This window comes from Rhodnius prolixus, unplaced genomic scaffold (assembly GCF_049639745.1).
Source record: "Rhodnius prolixus isolate KJV_2025 unplaced genomic scaffold, Rpr scaffold_8, whole genome shotgun sequence".
NCBI classification, from domain to species: Eukaryota; Metazoa; Arthropoda; class Insecta; order Hemiptera; family Reduviidae; genus Rhodnius; species Rhodnius prolixus.
The window spans coordinates 37,625,971-37,645,917 of NW_027411593.1; the positions used below are offsets into that span (position 1 = coordinate 37,625,971).

The following is a 19,947-nucleotide window of genomic DNA, read 5'->3' on the forward strand; positions in this document are numbered from 1 at the left end:
CAAACTGATTAAAATTTACTTCTGATGATGGGTGAAAGTCCTAAAATCGGTTAGGAGTGCAATGACCATGCGAGCTACGTCCGATACAATTATCGATATTAGCTAATATCGTAAATTTTTGCATATTATGTCCACTAGACTATCAAAGGTTTTTCATTTATTTGGACAGGATGCAAGGTACTGTTTCCTATTTTAGTCTATCCACCTACAGTGATAAGTATTGTGTAGTGAATTTTCTGACCCTCGCTCCTATCACCGTCAAAGACATGGAAATGAAGAAAAGAATTTTAGGCAAGATGAAAGATGATTGATTTCTAAATTTTAGAATCTAGTTGCAGAGTGTTCATAACTTCCCTTTCTGAGATCTCATCTCTCTCTCTTTATACAGGGTGAACCAGTAAGTATTGTCCATAGGCCTACTGTGTGTAGTACATCTAAAGTGGAGTTCAATGACGTATTGACCAACTTCATACTTTCCACCGTTCTTGAGTGACGTCACTTTAATTTTTTTTCCCAAAATCATTACTTTTTTCCAATAAAAATGTTATTACTCAGAAAGTTTTAGTCCGAATTTGATTCTGATGACACGGTTAGAAAGACAGATAAATTTTCTAAAATTTGATACCATTTTGAAGCATAAGTTATTCTCCAAACGGCCTCAATCTTCCTCCGAATGCTGGAAAAATAAAAGTAATAAAAGTAAAATTCTGGCCTTTCTAACCGTGTTATCAGAATCGAATTCGGACTAAAACTTTCTGAGTAATAACATTTTTATTGGAAAAAAGTAATGATTTTGGAAAAAAAATTAAAATGACGTCACTCAAGAACGGTGGCAAATATGAAGTTGGCCAATACGTCATTGAACTCCACTTTAGATGCACTTCACACAGTAGGCCTATGGACAATACTTACTGGTTCACCCTGTATACAGGGTGTTCATTTTAAGGCGGCTCAAAATGCATTTCATGCTTAAACGGTTAATCTGAGCAAAAATTTGTTGCCCGTCACCTCTAGTTTCAGAATATGCCTTCTCAGATACAGAGAACAGTTGATAACCTCCTTGCTAACCTCGCTTGTGAGCCAGAGGAGGCACCTTTGAAGGCACAGTACATGCTTCACAAGTTAAGTAAAGTGCATTATTTGATAAATTAAGGAATAAGTTTGATCCTTTACATGAAAGATATTGATCACTTAAATATGTGGCAGGAGGTTTCCAATTTTTTTGGTAATTAAACGCAACTCTCCCAAAATTACCAAATAATTATTAAATCTTCTTGTTTGTAACAGATGTAAAATTATTTTTTAGCCATTTTTGTGTATGCTTGAGAACATCTAAAGCTCTTAACATTTGATTTTTCTTAGAAAAATCACTCGGAAAACGACTTATTTCCCGATATTAAGAAAAATACTAGCTTTACTGCCTTGGCAATATTTTTATTAGAAAGGGGATGAAAACATACATAAAAATGACCTGTCGCGTGCTTTCCTTTCTCTTTGATAACAAGTTAAAAAGTTGAAATATGATTAATAAATACCAGATTTTGAAATGGCCTAGAACCTTTAATTTTAAAGATATCGAATTGCGGTTTCCGGTTTCTTTCATAACTTTTACTGTTTAAAACTGTGTATATGAAAATGGGGGTCAACTGCAAACCCTCACATTTGGTCGCGCGTCAGCCGCGTATACGGGCAGGAATCTGAAATCAAGTCCCATTTTCTGAAACTAGAGGCGACAGGCAACAAATTTTTCCTCTACCATTTTTTGCTCAGCTCAACCGTTTAAGCATGAAATGCATTTGAGCCGTCTTAAAATGAACACCCTGTATCCTATGAATTTTAAAAAGAGATTGATTTTTAACAATTAATTTTCTGTTCCAATCTATTGTGCATCTACTATTAATAAAATCAAAGGGCTCAATATTTTGAAACGCCATCAATTGAGGATATTAAAAAAACAAGCGTAAACCAACGAGATCATATTTTCAATTTCAAAGATCAAATGATTACAATTTCCAAAAACAATTAGAATCCGATTAGGATGTTCGATAATTTATCTACACTTTTGCAAACAAACGTAATTCAATTATTAAAGTTTATTATTAAAACGTAACAAATAATTAGTATAGTAGAAAATTGATAATTTTCTAGATTTAATAGGGGAAATTTTCACCCGTTTATTTGATTAACTCTATTTGGAAATTTATTAACACATACCTAATGTATTCAACATAATGTATTACCGAGTTTGGTAAAGGAATTAGAGCGTAGATATAACTGAAACAGAAAATTCCATAGCAATTGCATCCCAATAGAAAAACGTTTAACCTTTGTTTAATAAAATAAATATCCATAAATGAGCACATCCACACCAATAGTATTTTAACAATTCATTGAACAAGGCACTTAAAATAATAGGCGTATGGAATTGGAAATTTTGTCATCAGATACTACTATAAATATTAAATTCTTTGATTTTCACAAAATTTATCAATTTTAACTTTAATAATTAAATTTAATGAAGTGAAAAATAAATCATCTCTTTTCAACCGGAAACTTTTTATTAGTTATTAACAGACCAGAGAGGGGGCGGAAACACAAAATTTACATAAATTTAACAAAAACGCAATTTCATTTACAGAGTCATTCTTCTGATACTAATTTACTGAATTATAATTATTTAATATAAATTTCGAGATGATAAATTACAGGTCTATAAATCTATAATCATCTTAAGTGGGAGAAATCATCAGATCTAGAAGGCGCCACGGTAGCCGAGCGGTTAGAGGCGAGACCTGTAAAACTAAATATGTGGTACTGGGTTCGAAATAATTTAGGTCTTTAAAAAAAAATTCAATGGAATTCTATTCCCTTCTATTCAAAAAATTCTGGAATTCAACCACAGCACCCAAGTTCATGTTACTTTTGTCGGCCTTTTTTCAAACGTTGCTCTCGCCCTAATCCATTACAATCTACTGGTTTCTTAGTCTGAATATCATTTGAATTGAATTTGCTACATAAATTTTTGCCTATGGGACAGTAAAGTGGATTGGTATCTGAGTAGGCGCCACGTTAGCCGAGCGATTAGAGGCGAGACCTGTAAAGCTAATATGTATTGTGGTACTGGGTTCGATTTCCTGGGTCTTAGGCCTTGGATTTTATTTAATGGTTAATTAAAGCAAATTTAGTAGTAAAGTATGTTTGCTAGTCGCCTTCGTCCACGACACCTAATTTGGTAGTTGGACGTAAAACCCGTCTGAAAAAAATAGGAAATCCTCAGATCTAGAATTTCTATTCATTTATTTTGTGACTATTCTCCGATATGGTTCAGGTGCTAAGGACCAGAGGGGGGGGCGGCCTTACGCCTTTTTTAGGGCGTAAAATTCCTGTCATTCTGACAGTCTGTTATTCAAAATTTTATGATGATTTTTTTGAATAAATCTATCTATTGTGCATCGTGAGTTTTAGTTTCATATCATCATCATTATCAACTGGCGCTATAGCTCACAAACGAGCCTTGAACGGGTCTCCTCAATCCACTTCCGCCATTCCTTTCGATTCATTGTGGCAGCCTTCCAATTCCAGATCTGGCTTCTTTTTTTGGGGGGCTTTCCAGATTTTCCGTGATAGCAGTTTCTAAGAAGAGCGTCTTATCGAGCTCACAGCTCCCAGGCCTAGTGGTGGGAGCTGCCTTCTAAGACCTGTTTCTCCTCTCGAGGCTTTAGCGAAGTGTGCGTACGGTAGATATGCTTGTGTACGGTGTACTGTACTCGAGGAACCCGAGGGTTTGTAATGCGCTCAGTAGCTGCTGCGTACAACAAGCCTGCAGGGCACTATCAGTTGCATTTAGTCGTAAAATTAATCTGAAGTTGAATTAAGGGACGAATTTAGTGTGGAAATTGGTCGAAAAAGAGATTTGTCTGTTAATTTTAAATTTCAAGTTACCAAAATTTCTTTTCAATTTTGGATAAATCATAGCTTTTTTTTTTACCAATAAATGAAGATATATCGGTCTCACACTAGATCGATATTTTGAAATAAATCGATAAGATTTAAAATACTTTGATTACAATCAGAAATAAGTAGTTAGGTTTCTCCTAAAAGTGCCGTTTTTTGTGAAATTTAAAGTTTTATAACTTATATGATATTAAAAAGATCTAAACGAGTTATTAAAATTAAAAGTTTGATGGAAATTAAATGGCCGGAAGTGGGAAATTCCCGAAGACTTTTTTTTATAAAATTACTCTATTTAAATAATAATAATAATAATAATAATAATACAGCTGTTCTGGAGAAAAGAGGTGAAGTAGGTTTCCTTAGATTTTTCAGTTTCAGTAATATATGTCACGATGACTTTGTAATTTTTACCAGGTGATAAAATAAAGAAAACCCTGAAATAAGTGGAAAGCCATGTTAGAGTTTACACTAGATTTCAAAGCTCAATTTCCTTCTTTTATTGCTTCAAAAAATTTATATAAGCTCAAAAAAAAATCAGGATAGAAAAATTTAGAAACATAAGGTGAAATATGTGAGCAGGAGGCAGGGAGTTGTAGGCTCCTCGGAGATTCTGCACAGAACCAATTTCCGAGTTAATTAAATATGGAGGAGAAGCAGGATTTATTTATCTTGTCCCTAGGCGTCTCGAGTTGATGCGCGCTCACACATTGCACTACTTGTCCACCCCTACATTGCCCCTACCACTGCTGTAACACATACTTCCCCTCTCGGGTACGGGTACCCCCCTCCATTCGACCATAACACACACAGACACACATATCTCTACTATATACACGCACAGTCGCACCCACACTTACACTTAGACAAAGAATTTCTGGTGGAAAACGGATGCGAAGATATAAAAGTAAAAAATAGGCGTGGCTACGCATGCGCTTTTATTAGAAAGAGGCGTGGTTAAATGGATATTGGTAGGGGAGGGGGAGAATTGGAAGAAGAAGAGGAAAGAGAGTATCAGCTTAGATGGAGAGGAAGGCTGTGTTTCTTGTATGTGTGGGTATATCCCCACCGCGACTAAAGTTACTTAATATTCTACATACTAGGTGTGTCTGGATGGTAGAAAAGGAATAAGATGATAAGGAGAGCGGAGAAAGAGAACTGTATAAGAGATAAAGTCTACTATTCCTGGGGGACCTGCTACTCTTCCTTATATTCCTTCTGAGGAAAAGGAGGCACCGTGAAGGCAAGAAGAGATGGTAGAAACTGGGAGAGAATCCTCACACTCCCTCGTCACTAAACATTAGCAGGAGTTCGCCTCCTTACCTTCCAGCATAGCTCCACCGCGCTGTATGTTTCAAGGCCTAACAACATTTTGCTCGTCATTCTCCCCGCCTACCAAAACTCCTGGCCTCCGCCTCAGGACAAAGAATGAAAACGCGTGCGCACAGAAGTAGAAGAAGAAGCAGAAGATTGGAGAAAGTGTTCTGCGTCGTTTCCAAGGAGGAAAGGTGCGTATGTAAGAAAGTAAGGGGCGACGAAAAGTAACTGTGTTACTCCAGCCCCTCCAGGTTTCAAGAACGGCTCTCTTCCCTGCATAACCAGCTCTCCCGGCTTCCAGCAATGCACGGCTCCCATCTCCGACAAGTCACAGCCACCAATAGACATTATCTATTCTGCCCTACTTCGGACCGCAACCGTTTCTTTCTTCCAAGTTTCCACAACTGAAATTATTACATTTTAAAACCGTTCAACGATGGTCAAACATTTCCCAAAGAAGAAATCTACGTCTACCAACTTTAAAAATAAGGATCTGCAGTGGAAAAAGCACCCATTTCCTTTTATTATAATAACTAACAACGTCCTAACAGACACATTTTTGTTTTCTAAAGAGAAAAACATATTTTTCCTTTTTTGCTAACATTTTCCAGTCTGTCTTTGGAAATTCCAGTATACTTGGACCGAAAATTCTTGAATACTTCAGGAGTTACAGCAGATGAGTTTTCTTCAAGGTAAAGGATGCACTTAGGGAGATTTCCGTCCCATTGTCGGCCATAAACATCCATCTGACTGACGTATGATAGAAATTTTTAAATCATTTTTCTCAACTTTTGTACAGTTCTTGACTTGAATTTTCACTTCAAACCGTTTTTTAAATTACACTATAAATGCGCAGGCGCGAATCGCGTTAGATCAATTAATCAGATATACTGGCAAGCAAAATATAATGACATTAACTGTAATGATTTCAAGCAGTAAGGACTCATTGTAGAAATAACTTTAATTTCTCTATAAGGGATAAGTAGTTGCAAGTTGGTGGAAACTAGGTTCAGGCGATAGAACAGTAATGAGGTACGAAGTTAGTCAAAGGAAGGTTCAGCGAGAGGGAAAAATGGGCATATTAATGCAAAAAGTATTAGGGCTAAAAAATGACTTACTTTGCTTAATATAATATAATATTTAATTTGATTTAGGAAAAGTTTAATTCGATTATAAAACACTTTTATGATTTGCTAAAATTGTCAGCTCGAAAAACATAGCATTACAGGAAGGGCGAATTTGTAGTTTACTCGTCGAAAACGGTCCATACAGTTTTCGTTATACTGAGTACGCTCTCTACAAACAAATATAACTACAGCAATTATTTTTCAAGGAAACCTATTTTTGGAACCATTCTGAGAGAGATAGGAAGTCATGCCTCTAAAGTACCGTTCTACACTTTTTTACGATACAATAATCAGTAATATTAGCAAAAATTAATTAGTGCTAAAAAAAATCTAAGGTTTAAAGAAAGAATCACTTGAGCTGAAATGCGAGTATTTTTGTTCGAAATTGATCATGTTGAAATCGATTATGCGGTATATACAAAGAGACCAATTTTTTTTTTTAGAACTCAGTGAATTTCAAAAACGGATATTTCTGCATTTCGACCATTCAGCATACATTGATCCTAGAATCAGACGATGTGAATGATACAGGAAATAGATGAAGTGAACTCGTAGTATGTCCTTTTTTTTTTCTATTATCGACTTCTCTGACTTCTGTAAGGATTCCAGAGGAATGGATCAATTTGGTCAGGATAATGTGACCGGATTATAGGGTCTTGGATAGTTGGGAATGTAAACTTGTTGTAACGTGGGATTAGGGCAAGGAGAAGTGGGAATTTCTGGTCAGTTTAGAGTCTATTATCAATAGAATGAAAAATAAATGCCAGTTTCAGTCATTATAAACTTTATTATGCCGCGAGCTTTCGACCTAGGGACTAGGTCATCTTCAGGGCTAATTTACAATATACTGTTTTACATCATTAGAGAGTTGGTGTGTCTTCTGTCTTGTCTGTTCATTCACAGAAGACACACCAACCCTCTAATGATGTGAAACAGTATATTGTAAATTAGCCCTGAAGATGACCTAGTCCCTAGGTCGAAAGCTCGGCTTAATAAACTTTATAAGGACTGCAACTGGCAGTTAATTTTTTCATCCTATTGAAACTATGATTCAGTCACCAAAAATAATGAACAGTCTATTATCAACTTAGAAAGATGCCTGAGGATGGTGAGTAGTATTTTCGATTGGAGAAGATTGGATGCGGTTAAGATTTGAGCGATTAACTGAACTGTGTGCCGAGATTGGGGCTAGCAAGGCTCTGTTAGGGTATCAATATGTTCAGAACAATCAATTTCAATCGACTAGTATTCTGATCATTCAGTAACGTGAGTTAACTTCCTGCCGTTTGAATCAGGTGTGGAAATTTCGTGATTGCATATAACAAATTTCGTATTTGACACATTTGCTCGGAAAAAATTGAACGTTCTGAAAAATGATCATTGTTAAGGAAAATTGCTTATGGATTAACGAGGGTTTTTCACATAACCCTAAGTTCTATTTATTACCTATTTAGTTCAGCAAGATGACGATTCTTAGGGCATTAAATGAATCTTTGAACGTTTCCTTTTGCGTATCTCGAATAGCAATTCATATTATAGTTTACATTTCATTTGGAATATATAATAAACATAATTTGAGATGATAATGGTGAATATTATAAAGGTAGCTCAAGTTAATTAAATTTCAGATTATATAATGTTTAGTTAATTATTAAATTATATAATAGCACCCTCTCTTTCTCTTATACACACTTACTCTCCATGTAAATATGTATAATTATGTACAAAGAAGAGGATGTTTAAAATTCCTTAATGGAGTTTATATGCGATGGTAAGAAGCTGGGTTGGTGTAAGACTTTAAGACTAAGGAGAGTACGTTGAGATGTACGTAGAGTACTGAGATACCGCTTGAATGTATTTATAGAGTTCTGGGCTGGAGTTGCCAGGTATATAGTTAGTATAGGCGTATATTCACTACAGCATCAACAGCAGCAGCCATCTCTCTTAGCTGAGGACGATGTCGGAAGATGGGAGCAGAAGAGGTTGATGTGTATGAATGACTAATCACCAAGTAAGGAGACTAAGGTACATAATAGGAAAGAGCCTGGAGCTGTTCTTGGTTTTAGAAGGTGAGAGGTTTTCCACAGAAAGGACGGCATGGTGGTGGTGGGAAAATGAAGCTATATATATATGAACTAAGATGACGGAGGTGGAAGTAAATTGCGGAAAGGAAGGCGGCCCCGAAGAAGGAGGCGGCATGGAGGCAGCAAGAGAGTAGTGTTCCTTAAAGATTAATAGCACGGTGCGCCAAGGAATTTCCATGTTAATGAAAGGGTGATGGCAAGCACCTTGGAGAAGGTGGAGAAGTAGTGTGCCGCCTCTACTAGAGCCGCCTCCGGCTATATTAATTATAGATGAAAGGTGGAGCTGGGCTGAGAAGGTAGCACAGCCCATATAGCGTCCTGGCGGGCCTCCCCTCCCTCCCTTGTGTTATCAAAGTGCGGGCTGACATTACCCGCCACTTCCACATTTAGAGTGTTCATCGTCAAGGCACTCTATCCTCAATTCGCAAGTATAACACTATTTCCACAGTAGACATCTTCAAATTCCTTCGTATATCCACTTAGTTTGTCTTAATACGTATATGTGTATGTCTTAGGCATTTAGCGGAGGATATGGAAATTCTCTTACATATAAACACGGGTATATCCTGCCGATGATATTATACCTTATAATGTATATCCTTGCCCTTAAATATACATGGTACCTGTCAACTTTACCCTAATATGATGTCATAGCAGCAAACAGCTAATAAGAAATTACTTCTAACCTAACTTAAACTTAGTTTTCTACCTTCCAGAAAGTCATGTTTAATTTTCAAATCTAATTACGAGTACTTGACAAAATCGTAATCAAATTACAGTAATACGAAACCAATTTTCTAGGTTGAATAAAAAAAAAACGAGTATATACAAATATAGACTTTTACAGGTATCGTTGGTGAATTTAGTTTAGGAATCTTGGCCTTCTGAGGCTATCCCAGGCTAATAAAACAAACAACTCCAAACTATCAGCCCAAAACTCACGTACAAATTAATTGTGAACACTCAAAACAACTCTTTCTTGATTAACTACAACCTAATTGAAAATCAACATCTCATTTTTTATTTTTATTTTAGAAGTTTAAAATTTGTGTATTCTGCACTTTATAAGGGCGCTCTTAATCAGTCCCTTATTTTTTTTTTTTATTTTTTTTTTATCCTTTTAATGTAATTTCCACCCGTACCCACAGGGTACAATAGGTAAATGCGATAAATGTATAAACAATTAACGTGTCAAACGTGAATGACGGCCATCCAGTGATGGCCGCCATTAGTCACCCAGTTGGTCACGGGGCCAACGGCGCCTCAGCCTCTTCGAGGATTGGAGGGTAGGGTAGTTGTAGACAGGTTTGCAGCTAAAGGGTTGGGATGAAATGAGAGATTTTGATGAAAATTTTTATAACGGATTTTGGCAAGTTCGGAGATGAGTGGAATTTGGAGATCTGTATGGATTGTGTGGTTACTAACATAGAATGGAGCGTCTACTATGTGGCGGAGAATTTTAGATTGGAGTGTTTGCAGTCTATTGATGTTTGATTTTTTAGCTGTTCCGTAAAGTTCGAGTCCGTAAGTCCATATTGGTGTGAGAAGAGCTGTATAGAGTCGTCGTTTGTTCTGCAGTGAGAGTTTTGAGCGTTTGTCGAGTAGTCTGGCTAGAAGTTTGTATCGTTTGCTTAGTACGGTACGTTTAAGTCTCGTATGGGGGTTCCAGGTAAGTCTCTTGTCTAGGTACATTCCAAGGTACCGCACATGGTCGGCTGGTGGGATAGGTGTATGATGTAAGAAGATAGGTGGTGGAGTTTGAGTGTGAAGACTATGTATTTAGATTTAGTTGGGTTAATTTTTATACGCCAGTTTTCTAACCAAGGTTCTATTGAGTGAAGGTGAGACTGTAGAGAGCGTACTGCGAGGATAGGGTCAGAGTGTGTGGAGAGAATGGCAGTGTCATCAGCGAAGGTGTAAATAGAGGTATTAAGGTTAGAAGGTAAGTCGGCAGTGTAGATTGTGTAAAGTAGAGGAGCTAAGACACTTCCCTGTGGCACACTAGCAAGGACAGGATAGATGGAAGAGTGAGTAGTGCCTTGAAGAACTTGGAAGAATCTGTCAGAGAGATAAGAGCTGAGTATGAGGTAATAAGTGATAGGAAGGATGCGTCTGAGTTTCCATAGTAGACCTTCGTGCCTGACTCGGTCGAAGGCTTGCGATACGTCAAGGAATACTCCAGCGCAGTATTGTTTTCGCTCGAGTGAAGAAGCGATGGTGTCTACAACACGATGGGCCTGCTGGATCGTCGAGTGGCAGCTTCTGAACCCAAACTGATGGTCCGGTATAATTCCGAGAGATTCTGTAATTTCGTGGAGGCGTGGTAACAGAAGTCTCTCGAATATTTTGCTCAAGAGAGGCAGTAGGCTTATCGGTCGATAAGAAGAAGGTAGTTGAGTCGGTTTGTTGGGCTTAGGTATCATTCGAACTGTAGAAAATTTCCAGAGTATAGGGTAGTAAGTAGTTCTGAGAATAGAGTTGTAAATGGTAGTGAGGAAGACTAATGTTTTTTGGGTAGTTGGAGTAGGATGTTGGCAGGGTTACGATCTAATTACTGCCAAGTCCCTTATTTAAAAATAAATTTTAAAAAATTTATAAAATGGGGTATTCAATAAAGTATTTCTAATTGGCTAATATTGGCCATATCGTTATTTTTTTCGGGTCCTAGATGGTACACTAAACGTTAAATTTGAACTTGATTAGATTTTCTGTTTTGGGAATTAGGCTAACCACTCAAAAAGGACCAATTGTTAAAAATCCTTGTTCGAAATTAGTATATTTCAAAACGTGTGCATTTTCTGTGCGATCATAAACGAGAAACCCACCCAAGTTGCACTTTTTCTTTACATGAGGATTTTGAAAAACATTATTTTCTCTTAGGAAGAGAAAAAGAGTAGAAATTGGATGAGCTATCTTTAAAACGTGAGTAGGAGAGAGAAGTGGTGAATAGTTGATTACTAATCTTCCTATTCTTCTCCAAAAAAGAAAATCAAAGTTGAAGTGGCTTTTCCCCTGTCTACCGCCGAAAATATTTATTGGCTTTATTCCTCTTCCAAAAAGTCATCCTATCTCAAAGGCTATCTGATATATTCCAACTCCTCAAGTTCGAATCCTCGATCCATTCCCGTAATACTAGATCTCGTTCCTCCGAGATCTCTATATTCCCTCACTTCGTTCTTCATCGTTCGACAAATCCTTCCTAATACGCGCTATCTCTCTCTGGAACTCCTTATTAATTTAATAATTAATTTATTGCCTTCCTCAGGGGCGTGGTTATGTGCGAGCAGGTTGATTTACACAAAACAACGGCGTAAAAACGGTGTTGTGGTTTTTTAAAAATTTTTACCGAATTCTCGCTACTTGAATTCTAAATATATAATTTAATCAAAACGTAAGGACGATGTCCGCTACATATACAGGGTGAACCAGTAAGTATTGTCCATAGGCCCACTGTGTGAAGTACATCTAAAGTGGAGTTCAATGAACTATTGACCAACCTCATATTTTCCACTGTTCTTGAGTGACGTCTTAATTTTTTTTTCTAAAATCATTACTTTTTTCCAATAAAAATGTTATTACTCAGAAAGTTTTAGTCCGAATTCGATTCTGATGACACGGTTAAAAAGACAGATAAATTTTCTAAAAATTGATACTATTTTGAAGCATAAGTTGTTTTCCGAACAGTTTCAATCTTCCTCCGAATGCTGGAAAAATAAAAGTAATCCAAATTTTTAAGAAAACTCATTAGGCCCCTACGTGATCATTATCAGATCTAGTGCAATTTGTAACCTTTGACTTCCTTATTTTAAGACAATCTACTGTAAAAATTGACTACTGGTCCATCTAAAAGAGTTTTTAATGAATTAAACAACTTGATAACTAACACTGTTGAGTGCTCGTGAGCAAGTTTTCTTTCAAAACAAACGTAATTTTTCATACGAAGATAAAAGGAATCCTGGAAAATGATATACCGTTTGAAAGCCCATTAAACAAGGAAACTTTTATAAAAAGTGCCAGCACCTAGGTCTGATAATGATCACATAAGGGCCTAATGAGTTTTCTTACAAAATTTCGATTACTTTTATTTTTCCAGCAATCGAAGGAAGATTGAGGCTGTTTGGAGAATAACTTAAGCTTCAAAATGGTATCAATTTTTAGAAAATTTATCTGTCTTTCTAACCGTGTCATCAGAATCGAATTCGGACTAAAACTTTCTGAGTAATAACATTTTTATTGGAATAAAGTAATGATTTTAGAAAAAAAAATTAAAGTGACGTCACTCAAGAACGGTTGAAAGTATGAAGTTGGTCAATACGTCATTGAAGTCCACTTTAGATGTACCACATACAGTAGGCCTATGGACAATACTTACTGGTTCACCCTGTATATCAAAATGTCAAATGCGAATCCTTTGTCACCTCTCACCGATATTTACGTATTAAAATTATTATTAATTACATTACTTTGAACCATTTTTCTTATTTAAACAAATAAAAATCATTCAACGCGTTTTTGCTGAATCAGATTCATGTCCAAAATAGATTCCGATTTGTTTAGACCATCATGAAAACTAGTGTCCATCCCCTCCCACTTAACATTGTAAAGGAAAACTAAATTTCCAATTTTCTCCAATTAAAATTACGGGTTTTATTACTAATTTTTTCTGGGGGGGGAAAAACCAATGACCTCTATACGCTCATTTAAGCAATAAATCGCTAACAAATCTTGTACAAAACTAATGAATCTAATTTAACCATAAATATTACATAGCTGATTACATAAATGCTCAATGTACCAATAATATATTTCAGAAATACAATCAGTAATAAATAAACCATTAACTATTAAACTATCATAACCAGCAATTAGCGAACATTATTGCAATGTAATATTACCAATAAATGGAAAACCATATATGTATGTAATAAATTTTAAATTTATATTATTACATTTATATGTAATAATAAATAACAAATGAATCAATATTTTATTGTTACATAAATTTTCTATCAAATAACGGGCTCTACGTAGAGCAACACTCCCTAGAAAAACCAGTATGGCGCTGGCCTAAAATTAATTAATGAAATATTGGTACACAATATTTAGTTTAATTACTATTAGAATACTGAGCGCCCCCCAACAGCTCTGTTTGCCAAATTTTGATAACAATTTGATTTTATAGTACATGTTTGGGAAATGATTATTGCGGAAATTGAGACAAATTAGGTTCACTTAGCCACAATTATAATACTGAGGTCTCAGTTTGGGTGTTGAAATTTATTAGTTATTAGTTATCCCAGGACGATTTCTATTTTGAGTTGTTCCTCCCCCTCAAAAAATGGGTTGCCAAAAATAAAAAAAAAAAGATGCTTGAAGCGGAAATAGAAGCGCATTCTGTTAGAAGTAACTTTAAAGTATCTCCTTTTTTTTGGTTTACGTTTTGATCGTAAATAGATCGCTTTCCTTGAAGTTAAAATTTTTGATAATCCAAAATGTTAAGAGTAAGTTTTGTATATAACATTAGATTAGATTAGATTAGATGATAGATGGGACGGGGCCTACGCCCCACGGCACCGCAGCCACAGAAGACTTATTGTGCCAGCCCCTTCTTAGTTCTAGTAAGCGAACCCTCCTCTCCTAAAGTGGTTGAGAACTTTCCCTACTAGTTCTTTTTGCGCTACTATCTCCTTCGACCTCAGCGATCCAAAGGTTTCATAACGCAATCGAACAGCCAGTGAGCGGCCGTTTCCTCCTCTTCCTGACATAATCTGCACAACGGCTCCGAGCTGATAAGCCCCACCTTGCGCAGATGCTTCTTGAACCTACCGTGCCCCCCGTGAGTAGGCCTGTAATCAGAGTAATCTGATTTCTGCCCAAACACAGGGTCTCTTTGGTTCTTTGCTCACTCAGCCAAGGCATCATGGTCTTGCTGTGTTTGACCCCAGGACACATCACCCAGTTCTTTTCGTGCTCCCTCTAGATCCAATCTCTGAGAGCCGCACGAACCGAATCCTTGGTGATCCCCAGGACAGGCTCCGGACGACCGATGAAAAGAGTGTTAGCTCCATTCCTGGCCAGATGATCAGCTTTTTCATTCCCTTCAATACCCACATGACCCGGCACCCATTCCAACCTAACTTTGTTCTATATAACATTATATGGACAAATATTTGTATGACACGTTTAAAATTAGCCAGATTTGAAGTTCTGTTAAAATTGTTTAAATTCCGAATTCAAAAATAAATAGCCAGTCTGGGCTTATGGCATCAAACTGTGGTGTTCAACCAAACGCTCAAATCTCTCCAAAGGATCCAGTCTTGCAGTGTAAAATTCTTCTCTCTATAGTAAACGCTTACTTTCTACGTCACCAATCAAACCATTCACACAGACTTGAACATTCCTTTCGTCACACAAGTTGCAAAAGATACGTTACAGAAAATTCCATTTTAATATTCAAGCACATCACAATACATTTGTACAACATCTGTCTTCAAGAACACTTCCGGACGTCTTAAAAGTCAGTGGCCTCGCGATCTCCTCTCTGATGAAGAGAGTCAGTAGAATGTAGAATGTTTTTGGAGTGTTACCGCTGGGTAACTACTCCACTCTGATATGTGTGAATGTTATTTATTGTTATCATTGTTGCTTGTAACGCAAAATGCGTTGATTGTAACTAAATAAATGATTAAAAAAATAAATAAATAAATAATAAAATTGTCATAAAAGAAAATAAATTTAAGCTGACTTACCTGGTGATAAGTCCCACTGCTCTCTCACTTCTTTAGAACCACTGAAACAGAGAGAAAGGTACTTTTAATACATTTTGAGAGATGAATTAGTTCATTGGTGCAAGCAAAATGCAAGGAAGAAGGCAGTACGAAGAGGACTTGAACTTTGCAAGGATATCAAGGATGGTTATCCGCTATGAAGGTTTGGTGGAGCCTAGATACTCTTTTTAGCTCCAGAACTGGATAAACACCAAAGAACACGTTTTCCTACTGATTCTTTTTCATTCATCAGAACCAACCACCCGCACAAAAAGATGCTTTGGGAAAAACTGAAGCATTTAATTGTTGGAAAATTCACCCTAGTCACTAGATTTGGGTGACAAATTTGGCAGGGAAATGAAGAATTGGCCTGCATCTGTTGATGGTCTTGCTCCTGTGCATTGAACTTAAAACCTACAGAACTTAAAAAATTACGCATTTTCCAACTAAAAATCACAAACTATATAATGAGAAGGTGTAGCACAGTTCAACTTTACCTCTTTAAGATTATCAGAAGATCTAATAAACAGTCAAAATATTAAAATGAATTGCTCAGTCATTCTAATGATGAACTTTAAACGATAAATATATATTAAAGGATTAATATATTTAAGCATTACTTTAAAACTGGTTATTTATTAGGTTCCATGGTAAAGTTTAAAGTTGGTAAAGTTTAAACAATGACAGATGTGCTTAAGTAAGGACCTCTTGACTGTACAGATATGCATTACCGTTCCGTCGTAAACTTCATTAAACTAACGTAACGCTAACTGACTGTCTAAGTAGTCTACCTGTTCTCCTCTCACACAGACACAGCGGACAATCTCCCTCTCACTCACTCTCTCGAGGTTCACTTTGTAGATATTATCAGCTTCAGCTTCCTCGCTGACCAAATCTACCATTCTAACTGCGTCTAGCATTAGTTATTTATATAAATGATGGACTATAACGCTTCATTAGTTTCTCTAATTTATTGGTAAACTTGGATAAGTTGAAGCTTTCAAGGCTTTAAAAACTAACCCTACTCGAATTTTAAGGATTTTTATTTGATCACTTATTGTTCATTGTTTTTGGTGAATGATTCATTAATCCTAAAGGAAGAAAGAATAATGCCTCACTTTGCTGAGCTATCGACCTAGGAACTAGATCATCTTCAGGGCTATGGAACATATTTTACAATGTACATAGATATAATACAATAATTGTACGAAAATGAATTTGTACAATGTAATGTTTACAAAAAGATGTACCTTATTTACAATACTAATACTTTACATTATAGCCAACCTTACAGAATGCTAAATATTATATTTTCAATAAGGTAAAAGGTATGGGGATCGACTAAGCGTTCCAACTCACTACCCTTCAGGCATTACAGTCAAAAATACTTCGAAAACTACTTAACGCTCCGTTCTATGTATCTAACCTCACTATCCATAATGACCTCAAAATCCCTTTCATTACAGATCTTGCTGAAACTCGTTTTCTCAAATTTCATTCCTCTACAGCAGCTCATCCTAACCCTCTCATAGAACACCTATCTTCCTCCACAAGGAGATTGAAGAGAAGATGGCCTCGAGATATTCTCTTATCGTGAGAGCGAAGCACGTTACTGGAGTGGCACCACTGGGTGCCTTCTCCACTCATGATTTTCTTCTATTTCTTTTTTCTTTTACCATATTGGCTTGTTGCAACAACTGTTGCAGTGGTAAATTACAATAAAAGATTAAAAAAAAAAAAAAAGTAAATTTTACTTACTTAATCAACTCAAAATACTTATATTAACCATTTTTAATAAACGCTCCATTATATTTCTGAAAACAACCACATAAATTGCAGCGTTGCAATTAGGTTTTAAAATATAAATATTTGTCCAAGTTTCGTTTAATATTTAGAGAAATACAAAATTTGTTGCAGACGTATAATGTTGTAGGGGGTCGTTGGAGAACTAATAAATCTAAGGGTGAAATATTGGTTAGGGCCTGGCTCTAAGTCAAGGTAGATAAGGGCCCCCTCCCCTTATAAGGGTACCTACTACTACTGTAAAAGACATATACGGTATGTTTTAAGTCCCATCCTTATTGGATAAGTACTGATTCAGCTTGAATAACCATTCAAACCAAATATTGTATATGAAAAGGAGGTATATGAGTCGGGTTTCGCAGGATGCAGAAGTAGATAAGTAAATACTCAAGGCTTCAGGATGGTAATATTAAACAAGGGGGTAAGAAGTGTTCTCTTCGAGTGCGGAAAGCATTACCACAGGAGTATTCCTTCCTTCCTCTTGCTCTGAACATCCTCTTTACTCTGGAAGAAATGAAGGGTTCTATATTAAACAAGGGATGGAAAGTTAAACCCAATCTTTTGTACTCAGTCCTTTTTAGGAGAAATCCTAGGATTATGAGCTTAACTTGGATGCCTCACTTCTTCCGCCTAGCACTTCCAGTTTCGCCAAACTCTAAATTCTTCCCAGAGGAATGCAGGAATATTTCCAAGATGGTGGTGAGCTTAGAAATGTTTATAACGGTGTAGGACAAAATAGGATAATTTAACAGGGGGTAGAAAGAGGCTGAGATTGCGTGAGATATTTGCAGGCCACCCTCCGAAGTGTAATTTTGGATTTTCTGGAAGTCCCCCCCCCCAGGGAGAAAGGAGTTGGTAAGATTCCCGAAGAGGTATACTAGCTAGGACCACCGAAAGGCGGAAATGAAAGTCTAATGCTTCTTGTTGGAAGCAGAAGAGAAAGCAGACAGGCGTCACTTGTGTGTGAGTGGGTGATGGTGAGAAAGAGAAAAGAGAAACTATCTTTGAGAAATGGCGGTGAGAAATGTTTAATACCGCTGAAGCAAGTCGTACACCGCTCCTCCGTAAACTCTTTAGAGTAAGCGGCTACTACATAGAGCACAAGGTACATTCTAATACAAAATTTAAAGCCTATGCCAGTATTTCCTAGCCAACCACACCTCGTAGCAAGCAAGTAGAAGCGCTGTTGTACACTTCCCAAGCAGTGAGGAGGAGGTTCCCGGAGGCGTACAAGGGGCGGTGATGAAGCGAAACCCTTTCTCAGCTCTACTCAAGTTTTCTCTTGGCCACATTTTACTTGCAAACATTATAACAAGAAATATTGCTAAAGCCTTTAACAAGTTCCTGTACACTCTTAACTGGTCAAGTACCAAAATGAGTTTAAATCATTGACTTGCTTCAGTTTATTTAATTAAACAAACATAGGTAATAATTTATTTTGAGCACAATATTGTTTCTATTAAATTTTACGAGAGAAAAGTATATTTATTACATTTCTATTACTGCTGAGATGATGATCAGTTAGCGAAACACGGGTTCTTACAAAATTAAGTTCAAGACAAAGTCAAATCCGTAGATTAGGGATAAGGGAACGAAAAGTGCTCAGAAAAATGCCTCAATAAATGAAGGTGGGCAATAAAGGATCCGTACTTAGGTAACCGTGCGATGATGAAGTCATAACCTACATTTACAGGTAAGCTAAGGTGGCTGGGACAAGAGGAAAGAAATGGAGACAGAATGATTCCCCAGATGCATGCTATGGCGGCAGGCTAAGAGGAGAGCCAGAAGACCCCGTTTGACGTGGATGAACGATGAGGAAGAAGGATTGGAATCATGAGATGGAGAGCTTTTTGATTTATCTTTCAAACATGTAAAGCCTGCTAAATCAAACAATTGTTTTAGATAAATTATACGAGGATCCTCGTATATTGTTTCAATTTCTTTTTATACTTAAAAGAGCAGCATTAGACCCATTTTATTCACATAATAAGGAGAAAGGGCACAATTCTTGAGCAACGGGATGAAGCTGATGGAGAATCAAATCAATGGATAAAATGAGAATAAAGTAACACCGCTTTGCATACAAATCTCACTTAAGATTAACAGCAGAAACAAAAATTGCCAAATTTGGGTCAATTTTCAACATCACGCTTTTTCATGCACAATTTGACAATCAACTTTTATACATCTGTCATCCCAGTTATAATTGTAACAGGGAATTTGGAATTTTGAAAGAAAATTTTGATTGGGAAAAGCTTATGGCAAACTTAAGTCGGGGAAAAACGGTTGAAAATAAAATAAAATTTGCCCTTAAAAATTTAGGTAAATAATTAGAAAATATTGTATTTATTTTAGAAATTTTGTAAAATTTGGATTTGAAAGTTGTAAATTTGGTGATATTTCTAAATATTTTCCTTATAAACTGTTTAATTCATCTTCACCACAATTGAGATTTTTGTATCTTCGTCTTCTGCATCAAAATTGATCACTTATACAGCAGAAAAAGTGCTCACAGAAAATTGTTCTTACTAAAGTTAAGCTGCACTTTTATCAGTCAATAAACTCACATTTAATAAACCCAATATAAAGAGGTTATCGAACTGGATTCCCAAGCGGAGAACCCATATTCGAATCCAACTACTGGCTCTTAAATTTTTTCTTCCTTACAGCTTACTATCCGTAAATGATCACAACTGTTGATGTCCCTTAAATTAAAAAGATTGCAACTCCAAAAATTGATGATGATAAAAATTCAGAGCACGCAGTTCGCTGTCCAGTGTGGCTTTCAATTTCCATGGATATTGCTTTTTACCAAAGCTGTTGCAAGAAATATTGGATTGTAAAATAGTAATTTCAAAATTTATTGTAAAATCAATTTGTAAGTGTTCAATAAAGTTA

General features: G+C 36.3%; 1 long non-coding RNA gene across 1 annotated transcript in view; it reads right to left on the bottom strand.

Annotated features, from left to right (window-relative positions):
- The window catches only part of LOC141451413 (uncharacterized), a 228,678-nt gene that overhangs the window by 29,236 nt on the left and 179,495 nt on the right, over positions 1-19,947 (bottom strand). The window contains exon 4 of the long non-coding RNA XR_012456758.1: positions 15,229-15,269. This is a non-coding gene — a long non-coding RNA (uncharacterized lncRNA). The remainder of the gene's footprint in view (positions 1-15,228; positions 15,270-19,947) is intronic.